Source organism: Anarrhichthys ocellatus, unplaced genomic scaffold (assembly GCF_004355925.1).
Source record: "Anarrhichthys ocellatus isolate YVR2014 unplaced genomic scaffold, GSC_Weel_1.0 scaffold2, whole genome shotgun sequence".
Taxonomy (NCBI): Eukaryota; Metazoa; Chordata; class Actinopteri; order Perciformes; family Anarhichadidae; genus Anarrhichthys; species Anarrhichthys ocellatus.
Genome location: NW_022280032.1, coordinates 11,280,066 through 11,304,188, shown reverse-complemented (window position 1 = coordinate 11,304,188; position 24,123 = coordinate 11,280,066). Strand labels below are relative to the sequence as shown.

General features: G+C 39.7%; 1 long non-coding RNA gene across 1 annotated transcript in view; it reads left to right on the top strand.

The window, feature by feature from the left end:
- Nucleotides 1-3,316: 3,316 nt before the first annotated feature.
- The window catches only part of LOC116394921 (uncharacterized), a 78,248-nt gene continuing 57,441 nt past the window's right edge, over nucleotides 3,317-24,123 (top strand). The window contains exon 1 of the long non-coding RNA XR_004213485.1: nucleotides 3,317-3,564. This is a non-coding gene — a long non-coding RNA (uncharacterized LOC116394921). The remainder of the gene's footprint in view (nucleotides 3,565-24,123) is intronic.

Below are 24,123 nucleotides of genomic sequence, written 5' to 3'. Positions count from 1 at the left end.
ATTAAAATGTCCTTTGATGTGCCTTCCCCAAGCAGGGAGCACAAACAGTAATAGTGATTCTGTCACTTAATGCTTTTCCGGGGATCAATAGCTCTTAAATGCTAAAGTGGGACAATTAAAAATAAATAGGAGCTTGCTCTAGTCTAAATCAGATTATACATTGCTGCCCCTAGCAGGTCCTCAAAAGCACAGTATGCGTCCTCAGTGAGTCATCTGCACAGCACCCTGGTTTGTGACTGATGCATATGTAAGTGAGGATGAATTGGAAACACGCAGCTCGTTTTTTTCTTATCCTGCCCGCGGATCCTTCTGTCAGTCAATACAATACTTTCAGAGGAATCTAAAATAGTATGTGTTAAAAAGGGCACACACTACTTATATGCTGTATCCAAAGTATAACCGGTATATGAAGATGAATAAAATGCAATCGAAATCAGAGAAATGGCACAATAATGACATGACTGAGATTTATATTGGCTTTTGAGGATCCATCAGCCTGAGCCATGCAGTGAGGTCGCAGGTTGGGCTCCAACTCCCCTGTGGCTGCTGCTGTAATGTCAACTCTAGCAGTAATACAGCTGTAACTGGAGGCAGAGCGTGATGGGAACCCGCTCCTGACAGACATGACCAAACCCAACACAATTAGCTAGTGACAGCAGGTGCTGCCTAACTCTGTTGCGTTAACACGTCTCAGGTTTCCTTGTAATGGCCACAAAGTGATCCTAACTTTCAATTAACACATCCCCTGCCTCCACTGCCCCGCCAAGCCACTCATTTCCACATCTCCGCCATTAGCTGCGTGGGAAGCACTGCTTCGGCACAGGCGAGCTCTGTGCACGCTGACTGTGAGAGGCAACAGTTCTCACAAACAAAGACACTCATGTACTCACTGTTTCTCCCTTTTCTCCTCTCTGTCCTTCTCTCGCTCTGTCTCACACAAATGCACACACAATGCAAAAAATACCACTCCAGTCTTCAGAGTTTTAAACAAACACCATTCTTCAGAGTTTTACGCCACAGATTTGCAGCAAAAGCCACTAAGGCAGCAAGAGGCTGAATATCAGTCTCTGTCCAGCACAAAGGGGAAGTACTGATGTTACCACTCCAGACTAAATCAGGATAAATGGCCGGATCTTCCAAGAGAAGACAAGGAGGAGGCAGCACTGCTGAGTGCACGAACACACATAGTGCAGACACCTTCTCCTGCACAGGAAGAAGTTCATCTTCATTCAATGGTGCACTATCCATCACTTCATGTGACTCCACAACAAAGGCTCTGAAAACCACACAGCTGTCTGGGAAATATCTCTGTGACACAGTGCCAGGGGAATTACATGGCACAAATGATTGCTCAGGCAGAGAGCGAGTTGCTGTCGAACAACAGTGTTGTCTTTAACTTGCTCTCCGCTTTCCATCAGAGCAGAATGAAGAAGTGTTCAGTTCTGTCATTTGAGTCTATTGACCTCTGAAGATTCACCGGCAGGCTGTACCTGAAACAACAGACACGAGGTGAAGGGTTTGGGCCTAAGCTACGCACCAGCATACATCACGCAGCCTGATGAGTGACACAGCTCTATAAAGTGTCATTTACCTTGTCAACTGGCAGATACATCATCCATATGGATGGACATGCATCCTCTCTAGGTCACACATGCTCTGCCTGCAGACGGACTAGCAAATGACCGTTTGGGACACAAGTTCACTCTCTGTGATGGATATCTCTTGTCCATCATCATCGATAGCAACATCTTTACACAGGACATGGCCTATGCAAATGGATTCAATGCAGAAATTATGCATATGATACTTCAAACTGACTTTACCGTGTGATGGATTGGTGTTAAAATCGTGTTAAATCATGAGACGTGTATAAGATAAACCACTATGCTCATACATTAGAGAAAGCATTTTAACTTGCACTTTAATTGATACACATTGCCATACACAACAGTGGATGAGCCAAGTCTGGTCTCAGAGGTACAGTACCCAGAAGCCTAGCACTTGTCATGCTGGCTCTATCACAGTTTTGACCTTGTTTGAGGGGCAATGAGAGTCGTCAGGAGCTCCCTTTACTTCCCAGGGACTCAGTAAAAATGACAGGTCCCTGTGGAGTCTGAATAAACATGTGCTTTAGTGAAAGTTGTGTGTAATTTGCTCTTTGCCATCTTAACTGTAGTTATTACTATTTTAAATGGATACATCTGTCTATGTGAAGTCTTTCATTACCTCCACTCATTACCAGCACATCACAGTGCTCCCCAAGGACACGCCTTTTACGTGCTCATCCGCTGAAATCCACTTTAATGTTCTGAATTTGATGCTTGTCTCAAAACAAATTTGTCTGAAGCAATTAAAAAGTATCACCTCACAAACAGCCCCTCCTAAATGATATGTTTTACATCAGCTTTTCTCTTACTGTCAGGTAAACATGTGCAGCGCTACATGTTTGACCTTACTTTAACCTGCATATCTGACATAAATAGATTAAAAGTAAAGGTTTATTGATTTCATATAGAAAACGTGTGAAGCTCGAAAACGTGTTTTGATACGTTCATTATTTGTGTATTGCCTTGTCATTTAGAGTAGTAATGTTGGCTCTGTGGGTTTTAACTCTTCATGGAACAAACATGTTTTACAATATAGAAGTAGATTCATTAAAGGATAAAATGATCCTAACTTGCAACTTGCCAATTTAAAATCCATACGGTTCAAAATCACAAAAGTAAAGATTCCAGAAAACTGTGTGCATGCAGAAGGGCTTACAAGCTGGAACAACAATAACAGTAACTTTATTTGTATAGCACCTTTAGTGCTTTAACAGAAATAATACAATACGAATAAAAATAAAAATGGAATGAGAGAAAAATATAAAATAAACTTCTACGTTAGCCTTAGATAAGGCGGACTACATCCGTAGGCTGCGAGGTTACAACATAGGCTACACCGTACTTAATGTGTTCCTTCTCAAAAAGTACTGTAGCCCCGGTCCAAACATAAGGGATTAAAACAAGTTAGTTCCTACAGTTGGATGAAAGTATTTCAGAGAGGCAATTAAGCTGAAAGTAATTAACTTTATTAAAGAAAGAAAAATGGCTAATTGAGGGATTAAGATAATATAGTCATAAGCAAGGCAGGATATAAATAGTTAACAATAATGAAAGTCAAACAGTGGTTAAATGAATAAAAAGACAGATTGATCCTTTAGTTTCAGGTATTGTGTTTGATTGGTTGTTGTAAGTATCAGTCAGTGTCACCTCTGGTTATTGGTCGTAGGTCAGGAAGAGGCCGGGAGAAAGAGAAGTAAACACGGTGAAGAGAGGCGAGGGAAGAGAAACACTACGGTAGATTAGCGACCGTTAAGTAAACAAAAGAAATACGTAACGCACACGTTTTCTTTGAGCTTTGATACAGTGAAAGGTTTGTGCGCAAGAGTCTGTGCCAACTGCTATGCTGACGTGGGGGAGTCGCTTAGGCCATCGCTGCCCTGGAGAGGACTTCATCTCCGCTGCTGTCTGGTTTCATCTTTCAGACAACGAGCAGTTTCTCCAGCACTGATGCGGAACCGTGAGTTAGCCCGTCTGTGCTTTTGCCTTCCCGAGGAGCAACACGCAGGCCTGCAACTCCTCTTTGTTGTTTGTGGGCCCACTGTGGGCTTCAGGGTATAAAGGTCAAGTATTTTAGCTCGGTTTACAAAAGGAAAGTAGAGGTTAAAGGGGTGACAGACAGGGATCTTGCCAAAGAAACCAGAGAGATTACAATAATAGGCCATGATATTTTGGTATAAGCCAATTCCATTTTGCTTATTGTTTTCAGGTACTTAATTGATCTGCTAATTTCAGTAGAGGTATATTTGTTTAATATTATTTTAAAGATTACTATTTGTAATTCGAATACAAGTTTAATTTGGGTTATTTGTTTAAATTTTCTTTCAACTTACTTCGTTATTCCCTTTCATTCAGAATATTTGTCTTGGGTCAGTTATATAAAATAAAGCATAGTCAACTTGATTAGATCCACTGCTAAGTTTGACAATTTACAGTATATAAAGCAAGAACTATGATTGGTCAGTATGATCTTGTGTTTTCTTCTACAAGTTTTTGATGGTGGTAGGGATATTTGAGTGTATATGAAATCAAGTCTATATATTCAACTGTTAAGGTGCTAACTTTTGTTAGCACCTTAACATTTGTTTCACCTCCAAATAAATGTTTTAAAGAAAAAAATTAATTGGGGACATTGTAGAATTTTGAGCTACATGCCTTTACCCCAGTTTTACGGTATATTTTTGCATTTCTTGATGTTAGAAAGCCTCATACTCTCAATTCATGTAGTGTTTTAGACTCACAAGCGATTAAGGTCTGTGTGACACTAACCTTTTTTCAATATATGTATTATGTCGTTTTTCGTCTTGTCTCTATATTAGTTTCCTGAACCAAAGTCCAACTTGTGCTGGATGTGCACTCCAGTGACCACTCTGTCAAAGTGCTGTGACGTTATATTGGTGACGATCAAAGGATTTAGAAGAACAGACCCATGAGAACCCAATCTCTGAATGTCAATGGGCCACATTTAATAGGTGACATTCACAGACACTGTGTAGGTGCAGATCTTTTGTGGAGATATTCATACTTTTTGCAATCCCAGCTGAAAGTCTTCTAACCTGAACGCTTTACCTCACCATGACATCAGGCGTTTAAACAGCGCGCCGCGGACACGCTGTCACGCTCAATAAAATCCAGGTCAACATAATACCAGTTGAAACTAAAAGTAGCGAGAAAGGTCTTGACTGGTGCAAGTGGACAGAAATATGAGCCTCTTAGGAATGTGAGCATTTTGGAAGTCATGAAAAAGTGCAGCTGTTGCTGATGAAATCAGTTGGTTCCAGACCTCATTTAAAGGTCAGAGTTGACCAAAATGACAATGCATAGCATAGGCCTGTGATTCAACATATGCCTGCACTTAACATAATTACATTTTGAATGTGGCTTTTAGTTCATATTTACTTTTGAAAGCGTTACTTGAGTACAGTCCAAAGTACCAAATGGCTGAGTTTGGTGCTATGAGAGTATGTTTGAAATGATTTAGGTCACAGGTCGGAGGTTCAGTTGCAAGCAATTCACTCCTTTTTCATCCCCACCTTGCCCTTGATTTCTGGGTGAATTACCGGCTTCCTTTTGAAAATATTTCCCCAGTTTGTTTAGTAATGTTTATACAGCTGTAATACTGAGCTGCACATACTGGTTTCCTGTCTCCTCTAATTCAGTATCTCATGGAAGTCATTGGCCGTGACACAGCTTTGATCCAATAAGTAGGACTGATTGTGCACCATTCTGAGGGTAGAATGGGGTTTGTGTGGTGGATGTAGGCTGAGTATACACAGGAGCCACTCAGTGGTCAACGTTCTGGTTCATATAGTAGAATTGTATTACCATTTTGTTATGTAATTTGGTAAGAATAAAGTCACATAAGGGCATTCTTACGACATGTCTAATAACCGCAACATATAACATGTTTTAATGGAAATTTACTGTCTAATTAGTTCAATTCTGGAAATAAAATTGTGTCCAGACTTCAGTATCAATTTCTTATACTCTTACTTGCATTTTACTCGTTGAAAAAGTGATTACATTAAGGCTGCACAATATATTTTTTCAGCATCTTCATCACAATGTGCGCATGCGCAATGTTAAAAAATGAACTCAAACATGCGTTGTGCTACCATTTTCGTGGACCCTGGACTTGCTGAGACAGGGCTCCTGGCGAAACACGGAAACATCTCGTTCACCATGCTTTGTGGGTGTCCATTTTTTGCTGTGTTATTATGATTCATATCTATACAATGTGTTTTTGTTTAAATTGTTTTATAGAGCACAATATTGTATGTCAAGCCTTTTTTAATGTTGCTCTGAAAGTACACCAGATTGATGCGTATAACTTCTGTATGGAGTCTACAACTACAATTATTTATATTACAGTATTCATCGCAATATCGTGAGCAGCGCGGCTTGGCTGCGGGCAGCTCATCTAGAGATTTGGCGTGGTGCGCCTATTTTTTTTCCGCAGCAAAAATAGATAGGGAAAATGATCTGTTTAAGACGTGCAGTAGCAGCGCCGACCTCAGCAGAAATGCTGTCTGTTTGGACACCACAGCCGCGCTACGTGTCTGTGGTAACCATAGACAGTATACTGTCTGTGTGGGCGATATCAACAATACAGCTTATTTTACTGTTCACTCTGCGAGGATTTAACCTTTTAGAAGCTGCAGTGTGACGTGAAGGTGGAGACATGTGAATTTGTAGCTGATCTTAATTACGAGTTTTTCCAGTCCTGGTTGGCTGTGTAATGTATGAACACACTATGGTACAATAATTCCCTTTTTGTTTTATGGCTTCTTTTCACTTCCTCCACCTTGCATTGATGCTTTGTCATCTATTATTCCATTACTTTTTGCCGTGGTATTGGTTTTGAGATACTTTAAGAAGGTATCATATCAAAGTTATGATTTTGCTATTGTGAAACTAGTATCCTTTAGACAACATCACCACTTCCACGTAGATTTTACCTCAAAGTATTGGCTTATTTCCCTGCCATTCTTTTGTCTTTCTGGAATACACATTTTCATTAGAAACATATTCATGCAGAATGGGTTTGTGGGTGTTATGACATATCCACCAATAACCTCATGCTGTCAGGCAATTGCACCTCATTGGAAAAAGCCTGATGAAATAAATGCTGGCTGCTGACTCCTCCAATTCTACGGCACTCCTCATTGTCACCCCGAGAACCTTTCCCAGATTGAGATATTTGCAAACTGTCATCTCCCATAAATAGCTGTCTGGTCTTATCCTGCCGGTGCTCCTCTGACTCTGATTCTGAGCAGCTTTGGTGCATCATTTCCACATTCTCGACGTTTACTCTATTAAAAGTCAGAACTGCTGCTACAAAACAATACTGTGACAGTGGCTGACGAGTGATGGAGCAAAAAAAAAAACCTTTTAAACAACACACAAGCACTCACATAGCTATGTACATACCCTTCCCTACTTCATATCTAGTGCTGTCACTCACTTCCCATGACTCATTATCTGACATGCTGCAATCTTTGAACTTCATTAGTGGAGGCAAATCCCTCTCCCTGTCTTCGGGATAAAATGGGCTTTGTCATACTTCCATGCTGAGATTAAAAGTTGTCATGTCTTGTGTGGCCACAGAGGTTTTCATGGCTTTTTAGGATCTTATCTGGCAGCTCATTATTTCATGCACATTCCCATTGGTATCAGATATAAAAGAGATAAGAATGAACTCATTTTATATATTTTTTTCTGGATTACATTGTCATAAAAACTTAAACATGATACATTTTGAAGTAGATGTTCTCCAATCTTCCATTCCTTATTGTCAGGTAGTTTTTGCTTCCACTCTTCAAATGACAAATGGTAATATTTTTGAGAAGGCCAATGTTGGGATTTTATTACTCTATGAAAGAGAACGTAGACATAGTACTGCCGCAATTAAGCTTAGGTTGTACTCGGTGTAGTGAAGCCGGTGCGAAGCACGTGTGCCAGAAAATGACGTGCTAAGCAAGTGGTCGGTGTGCTTGTTCGTCCACGATTGTGATGCACGATCATGTGACTGTTGCAATTAGTAGTAAAAGCATATAAAAGCACTGTTTACATGTGTAGGAATTATGAAAAGAAGGCCAATTCATTTTTAAATGCTTTAGAAACAGGAGGTCTTAAAAACCTTTGTTTCTTTATAATGAATGTAATACTTGACTTGTTTCTTTACAGGGTTTGTACAAAGGCAATAAAGAATCCCATGAGTATGAGATATGGAATTACAATCCCTCCTCGGCATTGTGGACTTTGGTTTGTGGCTTTTTGCTGGTTACACCGGGTTACACTTGTTGTCTTTTTGATTCTTCATAGTTAATTTTGTTTGAACGCCCTCTGCCATTTCAAATAGCGTATATAGTGCATAAACGCGCATGCTCAGAGCTCGCACACCATCTGCGGATGCAAGTGCGAATATAAACAAAGCTTCAGTCGGCAACATCAATGACGTTGATGTTGAAAATGCAATGTTCAATATTCGAATCCGATGCATGTTTTTTTTCTCACGTTTTTGTCCTTTTAGCTGTTAAATACACTCAGAAAACCATAAAGTAATCTACTTGCTACATTATAAATTACATTGAAACTGTGTTCGAAGGGAAACTTTACCAATTTTCAACTGACTCGAGAAATTATTTTCATGTGCTAGTAGTAGCTCATCTCGATAGCATATACATTTCACACTTTAATATGAAAACCTTTGTTTTATATTTTTTCTTGTGCTGCATTATACAATGGCAGTTTGCCAAAATACAATGAACTCATCTGAAATGTTTTTTTGACCTTCAGGGTGATATATTAATCATATGGAAACTAGTCGTTAGTGGCAGCCCTATAGACCACATACGGTTGTCGTATGCCTCTGATATATTGCACTGTTTATCCTCTGATAGTAACACCTCCGTCTTTTAACAACTGTTCTGGAACATAAAAACCCACATGCAACTATTGAGAAAACATGGCAAGGTACATATACTGCTAATAACAAATAGACTCAACTTGCCAAAGGAATCCATACGTGCAAACAGTGTGAGGCTAATTGAACATTACAAAAGGCTGGAAGAGTGTGAACCCTAAAACACATTTATTTTGGCATACGCTTTTTGTCTGAGGGCCTCATTAGTAATGGCACCATTGAAGCAGAGCAGAAATACAATACTGTTTCAAATACGGCAGAGGAAGTTAAAACAAGGTTAATGAGAGGTTTAACAAAGCACCATAGAGCCATTAAAAATAAACTGTAAAAAGCTGCTTTTTGCAACCATTAAAATGGTTGTGCTTTTCCAGCCAATATCTCACTGTTACAACAGGAAATGCAGACAGGCTGTTAGGCAGCAACACAGTCCTTTATGAGCTTAGTTATTACCACTGCTGGCCCACTTTTAATAGCCATACGATCCACCCAGCACACAATGGGCTGTGCCTGATAATATCATAACCAAGTATTTACCATGGAGCCGTTTAAGATTTCCCAGATAGAGCTGAAACACTAGAGCTGCAAATTTGTTAATATCATTAAAAGATGTTACCAGTAACTGAAGCTGAGAGAATATGATCCCTCAAGGCCTCAGTCTGTGGAAATAATTTATAATGTAACAGCCATAAAACATGTACAAGTTATCAGGTTCAAGACCTGTCCCAGTATCTGAAGACTCCTGTTACACATGGCACTGTCTTTAATACAAGTGGTAAAACAATTAAGGGAAATGGATTTTCCACTGTCTGCATGTCAAATAGCAGCCTAGCAAGTCCATCATAAAAGCTCCAAGTTCCAGTTTTAGAGCTATAGTGATGGTACTGGTATCATAACAAATCCTAATTAATACATTTTTTCCCAACAATGTCATGCTAGCTTATTTGGAAGGAGGCTAAATAACGCTCTGAAGTTAGGCTACATTTTTGCGAGTGAAAAACTGGCATGGCCATATTCACAGAACCCCTTGACCTCTCGCCTCAAGATATCAGAATGAAAACGGGTTCTGTGGGTATCTGCAAGTCTCCCCCTTAAAGACATACCCACCGTTCAGTTTGGGGGAAAAACAATGCAGCTTTTTAAATGTAGTATAAATGTGCTAATTTCACCTATTTTAAAATGGTGTATTTAAATATGAATGCAAACTGGTGTCCATAAACAGTGTTGGAATCGCATAACTTGTGTATGACTTGAAAGCTGAGATGCTTGAGCCAAATTGTATTCAAGTGAGACGATGTTAGTCCTCATAGTAGCCGTTTCACATAGTGAGACCATTGTTTTTTAATCTTGACCTCAGTGTATAGCATGGCCTGTTGTGACCTCTAGGTTAATTGCAGCCTCATGAAACTTTACAACCACAAACTAGAGTTGAAGAAACTTCAAATCAATAAGAGGGTTTCTTAGCATTTTCCAGAACAGAAGTGCTTGCCAACTAATTGCCAAAACAACTTATCAGACATAAGTGATCATATATCATAATTCCATAATTGAACTGCATATCTACACTATCACCATACTGTATGCATCATATCCATGTACTTTGTCTGAGGTGTCAGTTGTGTGCAATAAATTATATGGCATAATGGCACCGTGGAAGAAAGAAGCAATGGATGGTCATTGAAGCTGCCATAGTGTTTAGTATCCCCTTTATTGTATTCGCAGTGGTAATGTGATATGTCACACTGCTGCTAATACACTTCTGTATGCTGTCATCTGGCTGTAATGCTTATCAGGCCTGTGTTGATGATTCGCCCTCTTGTCAGGGCCAATTATGCTTGGATGTGTCATGGTAGCAGGCTGTGTGACTGTTATTACTGGTCCAGTGGGATGACGTGTGGCTGTCACAAACTGCCCCCCCCCACCACCACCACCAAACCCCAGGTTAGCAGGTGCTGCCCTCAGTCTTCCTCACTGTAGGTCGATGTAGGGCGACAACCCATCTTCAGGTTACACTTAGCATGGATTGTTGAATGAGTACCAATTGCACCTATTTTTCACGCGATTGGTTGAGTTCTTGTGTTTGATCCATCTATCTATCCGTCTGTTTATTTTTCCTTCATGTCTTTACCTTTGAGGCAAGGCCTTGTGGACAAAGAACAGGCATTCTTGACAAGATAAATAAGCCTAGCTGGTTATTTACAGCTTGTGAATAATTGTTTGTAAAAGCATACGTTTCCATTAGGCTCTGAATGCAATTACACAGCTCATATCCAGACCTTGAAAAGCTTGAAGCCTGAAGTGTTCTCTTTTATTCCATGTTTCATTGAAGTTACCGGTATGCGTTTGCTCTGGCTTTAAATACCTAAATACATCCAGTGCAATGCACGCATTTCATAAAGTAAAAAATGAAATATTCTGTGCTAAATTCTATTGCTGACTGTAATAAATCTTGCCATCAGGACAAGGATATAGAACATAAGCTGTCAAGTCGTAGGAACTTTCCAAGGTGTTGAGTTGCTGCCTTTAGACTATGATAGTCAATCCCTGGACTAGGACTTTGTAGTGTTTCCCTTTAAACTTTGTTTGGTTCAGAAACAAGACAGTTTCCCAAAATAAAACTCCTCTCAGTGACCTTCCCTTTCCACTGAGTAGTGCAAATCCCCATTCTCTCTGCCAACAAGGACTCATTACTCCCTGTTTTAAAGAGAGCTTTCTGGTCCAGGAGGCCTCATTACAGCTGAGAAAGACACCCATGGGACATGCAAGGAAAACAGTGAAGACCCCCCCTTGAGTAATAAGCCTGCAAACTTCTACACAAGACTCAGTGAAGAACTTATAAACTCTAAAGCGAGCAGCCCCCCGCTGTTCCATAGGAAAGGTGTCTTTGAGGTGTGCCGATTGTATGGCTCAGTAGTCAGGAGAAGTTCCAAATGCTCACAAACTGATTAGCGCTGCACAACGGTTCAAGACAGCAAAGCAGATACTTTGACACAACTGATACCTTCATTGTCAAACACTGCTAAGGAGAACATACTTTGAAGCTTCCCTTTTAGTCAAATGTCACAGCTAATATGCTGTTTGTGTCCCATCCAATTGTCAGAATAGATTAAGAATCCACTCGTTAAATTAGATTAATTAGTTGAAGTGAAAACAAAGACTGATTTATTTTGATAACAAATAACTATACGTGAAACGAGCACCGTCCCTGCGTCTGAATCTACAACAATTGTTGAAACAAGGAATTTTAGAAGTGGTTATATTTAGTCGGTGTCTATTGAGTGACCTTGTGGGCAGGACTGAAAACACAGCTGCTCATTTCTTTGGACAAAAATGTTATCTGAACTAATAAACTTTGGACGGCAGTTTACTTTAAGAGAAACATTAAGGGACCAAAAATCTCACAATTGAATTTTCCCACAAAGTCTTGCAGACGTTTTTGTTTCAGTATTGCTGCAAGCTGTGATTCCCACGTGAAAGGCATCAGCGGGCTGCCTCCTCCTGTCACTCACTGCTAAGGACAGAGAGCCTGGTACGTCAATGTCATGACCCCACGCTCCAAGCAAGTGTATCCACCCACGACCAACTCCACAGTGTCAGTTACACAGTCTGGACTTGATCACCATGCTCAATCCTTCTTCTACTTTGGGCCACTGAACAAAATAAACACATAAAATGTACTTGCAGCATGAGGAAGGAAGTCGATCATTTTTTTTTCCCATGTTTTGAGCAGATGACTTCAGCTGCAGAAAGAAAAACTTTACATGCGTACACAGAGACATGCTGTCATATAGTAGTACTATGTTTTATACCTGGTATTTTTTCCATTTGTGTCAAGAGAAAAATGAAGATTTCCAAAATTAAAAAAAAGAAGGGACCGTCAACCTGTTTAAAACCGTGAGTCTGTGAGTCTGCCTCTCAGGATCAGATCAGTTTTGGATGACTTCAGTGTCTGCAGAGGTCAGCATTTCCCAACAGTTAGCACAGCGGCAGATGGCATCTCCATAAGATTTAGTAACACATGTCAACCGAGGCTCCCTTAAGGGAGTTACCCGGCCCATTTATAACATCAACTTCAATCTAATCTGTAACAACGGAGAGGTGACTACAGCTCGCGCTCCTCATGCAAATGCAAGGTTTCTTTTTTTCTCTTAACTCTAATTGCACCTGGTATTTCTATACTTTTCATAATTGAATCTATTAATTTAGTGATGAGTCTTTTGTACCATATATAGGTATAGAAATAAAGGAGGGATGGATGTCTTGTTCTGTTTTGCCACCAATACACGTTTTAGCTTCTGTCCTTAATAAAAGAGGACAAATTAGTACAGAAGGGTAGAAGGAGATGAACTAATGACTCAGGATTGATGCTGGTGTACAGAGGGTAAGTACAACAGCAGCAACTGAAAGCACAGTCCTTTACATGCTGATCTATAGAACAACACGGCAGTTTATTTCGATTTTGGGTTGTTGTCTGCATTATTGGATAATGTACAACATATTCCAACAACAGCTAAATGGCTACAAACTTAGAAATAATGACATATTCTTGGTTGATCATTTTGGTTGATTCAAATTTAAATGATCTCAGTATAATTTCCATAAATATACCTGTCCTGTACATATGCAATTAATTTAACCACTGTTTTACATTTTTACACTTAAACTGATCTGACACCAGTACAAATCTGGTTTATTTACGCTGGCTAACAATTAGTTGTGTTTATGACATTGAGGTGCAATGACTGGAAGAAGTAACTCTGCACATGATCCAAATCCACACACTTCAACAGGTAGTGTTGAGTCATAGGGGACTGTTTATTGACGGGCCTTTTAAATGTTCAAGTCGTTTTAATTGATCAGCCCCGGAGCTTGCAGGCTGCTAGTCAGAGGAGTTGTAGGGCGGGGGAACTTAAGAACCATTAGGCACAAGTGAGTGCACAATCGTTGATGTGAACAGATTACTGTGGCTGGTCAAGCCTTAAAGAACACTGATCGCAGTGATTATCTTTTCACCGGGAGCACTCAAAGTGCACTGACACTATACCAAAACATTTAAGAGATGCCCAGGATGAAGTGCGACTGGAGAGGGTTCCTTTCACCACTAGATCAATATGCCACGGCCTACCAGGGTAAGTGGCTTGTTGTTGACAGAGGGTCATCTTCATTTTTCGAAACTTATTAACCCGTGGGCTGTGATGCCTACTGATGGCATTACAAAACATGTACAGAGAACAATATTTAACTGCTTTTATTTCTGAAACCAAGTCTAGTAATCTCCAAGTGCTCCAATAACCCATCTTGTATAAGAAGGTTCATCAGATAGATCCCTGCAGCATACAGTACTTCCAATCTGTAATCACACTTCTGATACCTTGTATACCTTATTAAGATGCCAAACTCCTATCTACTCACTCACCGTAAGGCATAAGAATGTCACTAAAAGGCAAAAAGTAAAGTGAGGATTTCTACAGTCGGCCATCCTTTAAGTGAGATTTTTTTTTAGCGTAGGATATTAACACGGTCAAATGCACACTATTGCAAGGTGAATCTAAAATACTATATGTTGATTCATGTAACGCATTGCTTTTTACTGCACCTATCAAATTTAAGTCCAGATGCTCTGATGGAAGGCACTGTGAGTTATTTCTGTAATAAAAAAAACCAGCTCTTTGTTTGCTGTGCTGTCAGACTTTTTGTTTATCGATACCCATAGCAAATACTGTTTGAGTGACAGAACATTGCAAAATGCCAAAGTTGGAGAGAGCTTTCAAGTGGAGGGAAATTGAGTATGCAAGACTGACGCTGACTGATTTAGCAAATGTCAAGCAGTTATCTTGAGCAACAAGAGCCACAATCATAATCGGAGAGGCTCACTTTCAAGTAGCTGTTGAAAGAGGAGATATTCAAAAAAAAAAAAAAAAAAAAAGAAGATCTTTCATCTACTCTCCTGTTCTGCTCGAGTCCATAATTCTGAAGATTTCTGCACTTCTGTTTTTTTTATAATGATAGATATAACCTTGATATTCCAGATTCCTTGAATCACATGACTGGGAAAAATATCTGCACTAACTTTGGATGCCGCTGAGAAAAATGTGCACAACACCATTCTCGGTGTATTCGAGCTGTCAACTGAGTTGTCAGAGTACAGTGATGCTGACAATTGATTCATGTGCAAATGTCTCTCCTCCCCGGATGGCAGTCAGAGTATATAAAACTCACTTTTCCCTCTCTGAGAATGACAGGATGCAGTGAGTCAAGACAACAAAGCTGTCACAAACAGCTGTCTGCACTGACAATTATCAGATTTATTTATTGACAACGATCGGGCAGAACCACTTCATGAAAAGCATCGTCTGAAGACAGGGACATCCTCTACTGTTAGACAGGATGGACAACTATGATAATACGCTGCACACTTACACTGATGGGATGTTGTCAATCACCTCCTCTTTGAAAGGCTGCAGACTGATGGATGAAAAATTCTTTGAGGCACTCGTTCATTACCTTTCACCATCCTCTAAGAGGAGAGCTCCCAGTCAAGTTGGCGTGAAGTACCAGATATTGAACTGGGTCACGGAAAAATAATGTTCAACTAAGTGAATTCAGTGAAAAATAGCCTTGATAATGAAGATCTACTGTGTTAAGCACATAATGATCACAAGGCTAACCCTATTACAGACCTAGGCTCACCTCAGTGTCATACCGGCTCTCTGAGGACAGCTATACGTGCGTGCATCTCAAGCAACACGGGGTGCAGGCCACCACCCTCGAGTGGCTTATGTACTTCTGGTCACAAATGCAGTACCCTGCGGTTAATTTAATGATCTCTCTATCCAAAACCCCTCTGAAAGGTGAGAGTAATAACACTTGTAACCCTACTTGTTTGGCAGAGAGCAGGGCAGGCATGTGACTTGGCTGTGGGGGACATGTTTTAATCCTTGCAGCCCGATAGCACCAGAGGCAGTGGCCCTTCATGTCTCATCATTTCTTTGCTGTGCCCCACTGCTACCCATTACATCAAGAGGCTGCACTGTTTGTTCACCGCTGTAAGTGTCAGACCTATCTGAAGAAGTTCATTTGTATTAGTGGACGCACACAGCATGCTCTGGCACTCACTCCTTATGGGATGGATGTATACTGAGGGCCTCCAGCTGATTTGGGTAACAAGGTTTTCCAAAGAGCAAATATTTGGATTGAGGTAGCTTCCAAGTGGTGCTGAATAAAAAGTATGTAATGAGTAGTGTGGTATTAGATTTTGGCTTTGTGTCATGATACTCTTGGTGGCAAATCCTACTTGTCCAGATGTCAAACACTGTAATATATCCAATAATGCCCTGAATATTTGCAGCTTCAGACAGAACTTACCATTACTCATTATTCTTTTTTTTAATAATAATATATACAGAGTTTAATCATGTTTTTGCTGATTAAAGTACCACTGCCCTCATAATTTACTCTCATTTGCCAATTGTTCCTTGGTAATGTAGTACAAATACTTTCTAAAATTAGAGGTCAACTTATTCAAATTATTGTCATCATATCCTGTCCCAGACTAAATGCTAGTCAAACAAATGGGGGAAAAGAGATATAGATGTGGGATTTATTTTCATTATCCAAACCAGAAGACTGCAGTGTAGTCGACATGGCTGTTCTTTCCCTGAAAACCCCGCTTCTTAACAAAAGGAGTAATAATTACTCAGAAACACCCTCACATGGACTCTAAATACAAAACAACTCTTTTCTAAAAATCATATTTCTTCATAACTGAGGGAATTAAGGCATTGACAGATAGCCCAACGTGTTTTATCCTACTGTCTTACAGAGAGAAGAGTGAATTGCTTGAGTAAATGTCAGGAATTAAGTGTGCAATAATTTAGAACACCAGCCACAGATATGATGTCTGCCCCCTGGATGTCATTTGTCCATAGAGTGTCTACTAGGTTACATTTTCACTTTTGTCTTGAGGCTGTTATTCTCACATGGAGGGGCAGATAACTTCCCACCGAGCTGGCAAACTTTTGAATGTTATGCTGCATCTTTTGCTCAGCTGAAGTGCACCAACGAGGTCTAAATGGCCTGTGAGGATACATTAACACTTTGAAGCCCACACATGAGCGGGCATTATGCCTGTGGTCTGTACAGTACATGAGCCATTCTGTGTCGGAAACATCTCGGGTGCTCTGAATGCTAATTTATAGTGTTGAAAATGTAACTGACATTCCGAATGCATATTCCTACAAGCAACTAATCCATCCTTACTGTCAACCACATATTCATCTCAACACAACTGTTTTGAAACTCTCTGTTCCAACATTCATAGTCTGAGAGCAAAAGAGCTTTTCTTCAATCTCACATGTGCATGCTGTCAAGGTAGACATTTCAGTTCTTCATTAGATTTCTCTAAACACTGAATTTATACAAACCAATGTCAAAAAAAAAGAAAGAAGTACATTTTTAATGGTGGATCGTGGTTTGATTCCCGGCTCCTCCAGTCCTCATGTTGAAATGTCCTTGGGCAAGATACTGAACCTGAAATTGCTCCTGAAGGCTGTGCTATCCGTGTGTGAATGTGTCACAGTGAATGTTTAGATTAGATCCTGATGGGCAGGTTGGTACTTTAGCATGGCAGCCTCTGCCATCAGTGCATGAATGTGTGTGAACGGGTGAATGTTGACATGTAGTGTACAGCGCTTTCAGTGGTCAGAAGACTAGAATAGCAATATACAAAATCAAGTTTAAGTCCATTTACGGGGCCACAGTGTACAGGCAGTAAGCGCTATTTTACACGAGGGAATGCTGAGATCAATAAATCAGATCAATCAACTGGTAGTACCTGCCCTTTTACTGTTGACAGTCACGTTTATATTTTGTTAACTTTGCAAAAGCCCTCAATGATTGAGGGTTGATTGCTCACTGTGATAGAAGTTTTGGTTCGGCTGCTCTTTGTAGATGGAGTCGGTAGCAGACTTGCGTATTGTGTTGGTTCGTTTTAAAATGGGAGCGGAGATTTGTGGGGTGTCCATCTTTAGTCCTGACTTGTTTATTGCACAGCTTACAAATCACTGTACAGAAACTGTACAACGTGTTTGTATCTAAAACATATTCTGCTTCATTCACTTCAGTCAAAAACTGTTTACTCTCATGCATCCTCTGTATTAACGGGGCAGTCTAGCAACGTTTTTGTTATAACAATCTGTTGAAGCAAGAGGACAAAGAGAAAGAAAGAGACTGAATTCATCACCGGCTTTGCATAATTGAATATAGTTATGTTATCGTGGACACTTGAGGACCGTTATTGTGGACACTTGAGGACCATTATCGAGGCCAACCAATATTGTGTTGAATGGTAATCTCGTCGTTTCGCACCCGCTTAGCCAGCATACACAATACCAGGGACCTGAAACTAAAGCAGCTAAATGGAATTCAGCCATTATTCATTTTACACCTGTGCTTTTTTCACTGTGACATGTCAAAATGTCTTCCGTTGAAAAAGGCATATTCTGAAGAGTAGCATTTCTGCTGTTCAACTCATATTATTTTTCCTTTCGACATCATTGCATGATGATTTTCAGTGTTCTCTGACAGCTTTGCATTTGAGGGTGACGCAGTCAGGATAAAGGATGATTGGTTAGGTCTGAGGCTACAATTCTCTCCCTTGGTTGATGACTTTCACATAATGCGGATGGAAAGTACTAAAGATGTACACCTCCAGGACAATACAGTACCTACAGTGTCCAACTGCACTGTAGTCCATACACTACTTAAGAAAGTTTGTCGTGGCAAAAAAAAAGGACTCAGTACATTTAATACAATGCACTTCAGTGACTTTCGTCTACAGCTATATGGATTGGTAAACAAATCATTCTCAAATTATGCCGGGATGGCTCATTTTCTTATTGAGTCCCAGGTGCCGCTATTTTAATCATTACCTAATTGTCTGGCTGCTCAATCGACAGCATAGAGACCTCCCACTCTGATTCTGCTGACTCTGGCAGGGCCTCCAAGATCTGGGTTAACCTTTCGATGTCCATTGACGCTCCACAGGCTGATGATGATTGATCGAGGTGGCCCTTTCTGTTAGATAATACCTAATCAGCGTTCAGAGTAATTTGTGTAAATGAGACCTCATTATTGATGGTAGGCAACTTTAGGAGCTTTCATGCACGTTGAATCTAAACAGGGATTGGATCAGCAATAAAACTTTGTTTTGTGCCTCCTGCATCTCCTGCTTGAGATTGAGGGCAGGCAGGCTGGTTGAACTGTTGAGTGGCAAGTAAGTGGGAGAAGATGAGTTGACAGAGTGCACATAGAAAATGAGAATACCTGCATACAATACCGTGGACCTACTAAAAGGTTATTAGCCTAGATGTTGAATGGCTCGACTGTTCTCACTATTTAATTTTGTCAAAAAGATTACCATGCAAAACAATAATAGCAATATCCTAATTAGGCCAATAATGCTCCTCCGTGCTGCCTAAAGCTTTCTTGCCATTTACATATTCCTCATAATGTGACTTAAATTTGTTCCTTCTTATCTTAATTGAGCTATCTGTGATGAACCAGGCGAAAATAATTTTCCTCCTCCATAAGACGACTTACTCTCAAACCATTCTGTCAGCACCCTGGTGAAATAAGTCCAAGCAGGGTATTTAAATGACAATAGAGCGTGTGGGTGCTTGACAAGCCGTCCATGGTGGAGATTATGAAAAGTAACTGTTATATTCAGCTCTTTACAAATTTCAACTCTAGTGGAAATGACTGCCAAAAGACAGACAAAAGTCAGCATCGGGATAGCAGTGCCCATGAAAAATAAGCCTGCATTGGACCATTATCATCATATACAGTACAGTTACCTTCCTGTCATCTGGTTGATGTAGCTCAAAGTTTATCATTAGGTGTTGCTCATGGCAATATTTTACTGTAAAATCAAAGTGAACGCTCCAGGTGCAAGCTGTTTCCGAGATGTTGATGTTGGAGGATGGATGGATGCCCCAAGGACATGGCCCAGTCCTGGCCCCTGTAGATGACGCTCTGCCCCACCAGTAACAGCACAAGGCCCGAGCTCTGACATGACGACATCAAGCCTTGATGATGATTAATCATGTTGTTTTTTTCATTACTTTAAACCCAATCAGTGCTTGCTGTAATTTGAGTGATGATGGCTCATTATTGGCAATTGCAGAGTTTAAGGGCTTCTTTATTTTACCCCACCACTGGACCCTTTGGGACAGCATTAAAGGATCAATAATGCTGGCTTGGAAATCCTATTTGAACTGTGAAGTTCAAATGTATGGCCTGTAATGTGTACTGAGGGCGGTTTGTCATTGCAAAGCACTTGTAAAACGCACTGGTGTTATTTTGAAACTTGAAAATCCTGTGATTCCTGAAAATAAAACATAATTTACTGGAGTCAAATGAGAGACCAGAGGACCACTTTGATAATCTTCTACTTGGTTTAATCAATACATTACAAATTAAATAAAATGGTGCAAACATACCAGTAGATAATATGCATATTTCTAATCTAATTTCAATATAATTAAGGTAAATGGACACTAACTAAATATAAAAATTGGAAGTGGTGTGAGGCACTTTATATCAGAGCCCTTAGTGAGCAACTCATTAAGCATACAACACTTCAATTATACTGATTACTGCAGCAGATGTACTTACTTTTGATAATTCAATTAATTAAAGACTTGTGTACGATCATGGTTGAAACCTAATTTCATAATTTTCTTCAAACCTGAGGCAGATGTTTTACCTTTACTGCATATTTGAACATGAATGATACAACATTAAACTGAACTAAACCCGTGCATGCATTGTTTAATGTGGATCAGTGTTTTGTGTGCACACTTTCATTTGCTGCAGACCTTAACGTCTTCAGGTAGTGTACGTAACCCGTATATTGTAATGCTTGCAATCAATACTTAAATTGAAAATTTGACAGCTTCAGTAAATCACCAAACTACTGTATGATACTGCCTATCATTATAATATAACAGACTATAAGTTTATTATTGTGTGTATTAACTCTATACTTTGATTCAAGTCTAAGATAATTTGAGAATATCAATTTATTTATAAAATCACTCTGAACAAATAGGATAAATGTTTGGTCAGGCATATTATATGTTACATTTTGATAATAACATATTCCAAATACAATCATTACATTACTATATACAGTACATTAATATACAAGTTCCTGATTGAAGACACTAGTCACAGTCATGTTGTAAATCTGTGTGTTCTAGTACACAACTTTGTCATTAAATGTTTGCCTGCAGGTCTGACTGTGGAAATGAAAATGTAATTTGTTCACTGCGCTCCATGGCTTTAAAGCTCCAGCTGGATGCTTATAAGCTTTGACACACATTTTGCGTCGCTGATAATCAGCTATTGATCTCAACCATACAGATGTGGCTGTAAAAGACAAATAATCAAATAGCGCAACTGTTAAAAAGAATATGCAAAATATGACAGCTTAATTAAAACAAGGGTGCTGATCACAAAGCGAAATGACATTGAGCTATGATGGAGACAGACATCCGAATATCACCACTGTTAATATCTGCAGAAAATAAAAAAGATGCGTTACCATTTCTAAAGCCGAATGCTGCAGTGGAACGCTCCATCTATAGAAGCAGTGAAGCATAAAGGTATATCTAAATGAAACTCTTTTGTGAGGCAGATTGGGATCATATGTTCTTAGATTAGGGAACCAATGCAATCTGACCTTTGCAATAAATACTGTGCAGGTGTTTAACAAAACAATCACAGCAAAGAGCATTTCCAATTTCACTCTATGCCAACAATCAATCATAGGTCCAAAGATGGGACATAGTAATAAAGGCACCTGCAAAACCATTAATGAGCCTTTCTAGTGCTGAGAGACACAGATGCTGAGAGAGACCCAAGCAGGGGAATTGTATAGAAAGGTCATGCCACAACTTTACACAGTCTGATCAGAATCGATACAAAATTTGGAGATAGAATATCAGCAGTCCTCAAAGATTCAGTGGCAGATGGGGTGATTAATCATGCTTATTACTCATATTGCTCTTAAGGTCACAGCATATGTGCACAGGACACATTCTCAGCACTTTGAAAAACAAACATTGTGTTGTGTGTACTAAACTATTTTCATGTTGTGTTTCTTTAAAGTGTTGCACTTCACGCTGATGCCACCGTAATGACCCTACTATCAGACACTTATGAAATCTACTGCATAAAAGAATGCTGCGAGACACATGAAAGAATCGACAGCAGTGAAGTCTATAACAATTCTTGTTTGTAGCCTTGACAATGTTGATCCTGTGAGGCACTAATGCCCTGAAATAGAGCAGATGAATGGGCCACTCTGCTGGTCATGACAGGGTTTCACTAGCCATCTAGTCTTTCCCTTTTCATCTTATTCCCTTTGGTGAATCCCTGGTCCAAATGTTGTCGCCTTTCTTCTGGTCTCAATTTCTGTTCATCAAAAGAAAGGTGAACATATGTTGAAATCCTGTGGCCTCAGCCTAGACATACTGTGTCATTAGACCTGAAATGGGAAGGTTTTGCTGCAAAAAATACACACGTACAAACACACGTGCACATATCAAACATATCATAATGGCGGATAAAACACAAAAATGCACAGCAAGCATGTTCACACACCTACATGCAAGAAAACACACACAGTGGACATTGGCACACACACACACACACACACACACACACACACACACACACCGAGGTATTTGATGTTCTCCCTGTTTGAAGCCAAATTCTTGTTATCACTGCTATACCCTGCTCCATTTCTAAGGTTTTTGAGGAGAGTCCAAGGCTTTCATCTGCGAGCCATCGTCTATACAGAAGCCAACAGTCTTAGAACCATTGACTTACTGACTGATGGTTAACATTCCAAAACCCTTCCCTTACATTCATACATGAAGACACACTCCCTCTCACAGACAATTTAAAACAAATCTGACTTCTCCTGTCTTCCATCATTCGCTATATTTAACTTTTAGATGCCATGTATCATCACTTTATTACGTCTCTCTGCCCCCTACAGTGCACCTCAACCAACAGCACCCCTCTCCTCTCTGCACTAACATTCAGTCCTCGTAGCTCTTTAGAGAACCACTTTACAGACAGAGTAGGTAGACATTAGCCATTAAGCCTTGTTGCAGCCATTTCCTGTCTCACATTAGCAGAAGCTTGGACATTGAGCAGCAGGGACTTGAGGAGGGCGACAGTTCCACTTGTATAAAACATCTGGGATGTGGGAGTGGGCTTCAAGCATGTTCCAGCTGCTGAATGTTTTTCATTTTTCACTTCAGTGAGGGGCCCTTTTCCGAAGTCCTGCATTTAGACAACCCTAAAAAAAAGGAACCACAAAATGACTAACCATACTTACGGTAATGATCTAGTCAGTGAGAGAATCAATACAAGCTCAAATACGATGATGTAATCAACAAATGGTATAAATTGGCTATTCTGTTTCCTCTGGAAGAAGTAAGGAAATATAGTTACTATAAGGGATGGAACACAACCTGTTATTTATTAAATTTAAAATTAAAATGCATTTTTACCATTATTTTTGTGGTTGAGTCAACTTTGAACACTAAGGCAAAACAGTCTGTAATGCAGCTGAAATACGTTTTGCTTATAACCAACTTTAGAATGACACTGAATTTGAGCTTCAATATTTTTCTAATGCTTGAATTAAATAAATGTCTTCTGGTGAATAGTGAATACTAAACGGAATGCTTTCACCCCTATGTAGCAACTGCAAACTACGCCATTTATTTTTCCTCTTGTAGAGGAGGTTTAAGTAAAAAAAAAAAAACTGGATGTTGACACACAGCTATTTTTCTCCATTTTGGAGTCTGGCTCTCCCTCCATTCCTTCAAACAAGTGCTGTCAAGATGCTGTGCGATTAGTAAACAGTGTGAATTTGTGTTAAAGTTGAACTATGCAAATTGACTTCATCTTGGCAAGCAAATCCACTGATTCACTCAGCGACAATTCCATTGAAATTAATTTATTGTCGTGCGAAATTTTGCAGGGCTCTGAAGCTAAAGCCAGCAATTTACACCTCTCTATGACAAGTTAGTTCCAAATATTTGGAAGTTCACAAGATGACAAATCAATTTTTCTGCTGTTTGTATTTAGAGAGGCCTGTATTTCCCTTGAAAACAAACCTATCTAAACATGACGAATATAGATTCCAATGCGGTTTGCATCCTACAGAGGACAGAAGAATTAGGGTCAGATATACAGTATGCCACCATTGTGTCTATTGATGAGCAAAGGGTTGCTTTGAAACCCACTGCTGACCCCTAAATATTACGTGAAGAAAATCATACAAGCGGAAGAGGTAGCAAGACCCAGAAATGTTTTCTCAACATTCCTTTAGACACCAGCCAAAATTGTGCAATAACAACTATTAATATGGTAAATTTGCATCTTGTCCACAACACACAAATTACTAATAACTTAACTTTTATATACAGCCTATTAATGTGTGAATGATTGAAGGAGAAAATGGTAGAGACAGAAAAATGGAGCGCTAAAAGCAAAGAGAGAGAGAGAGAGAGAAAG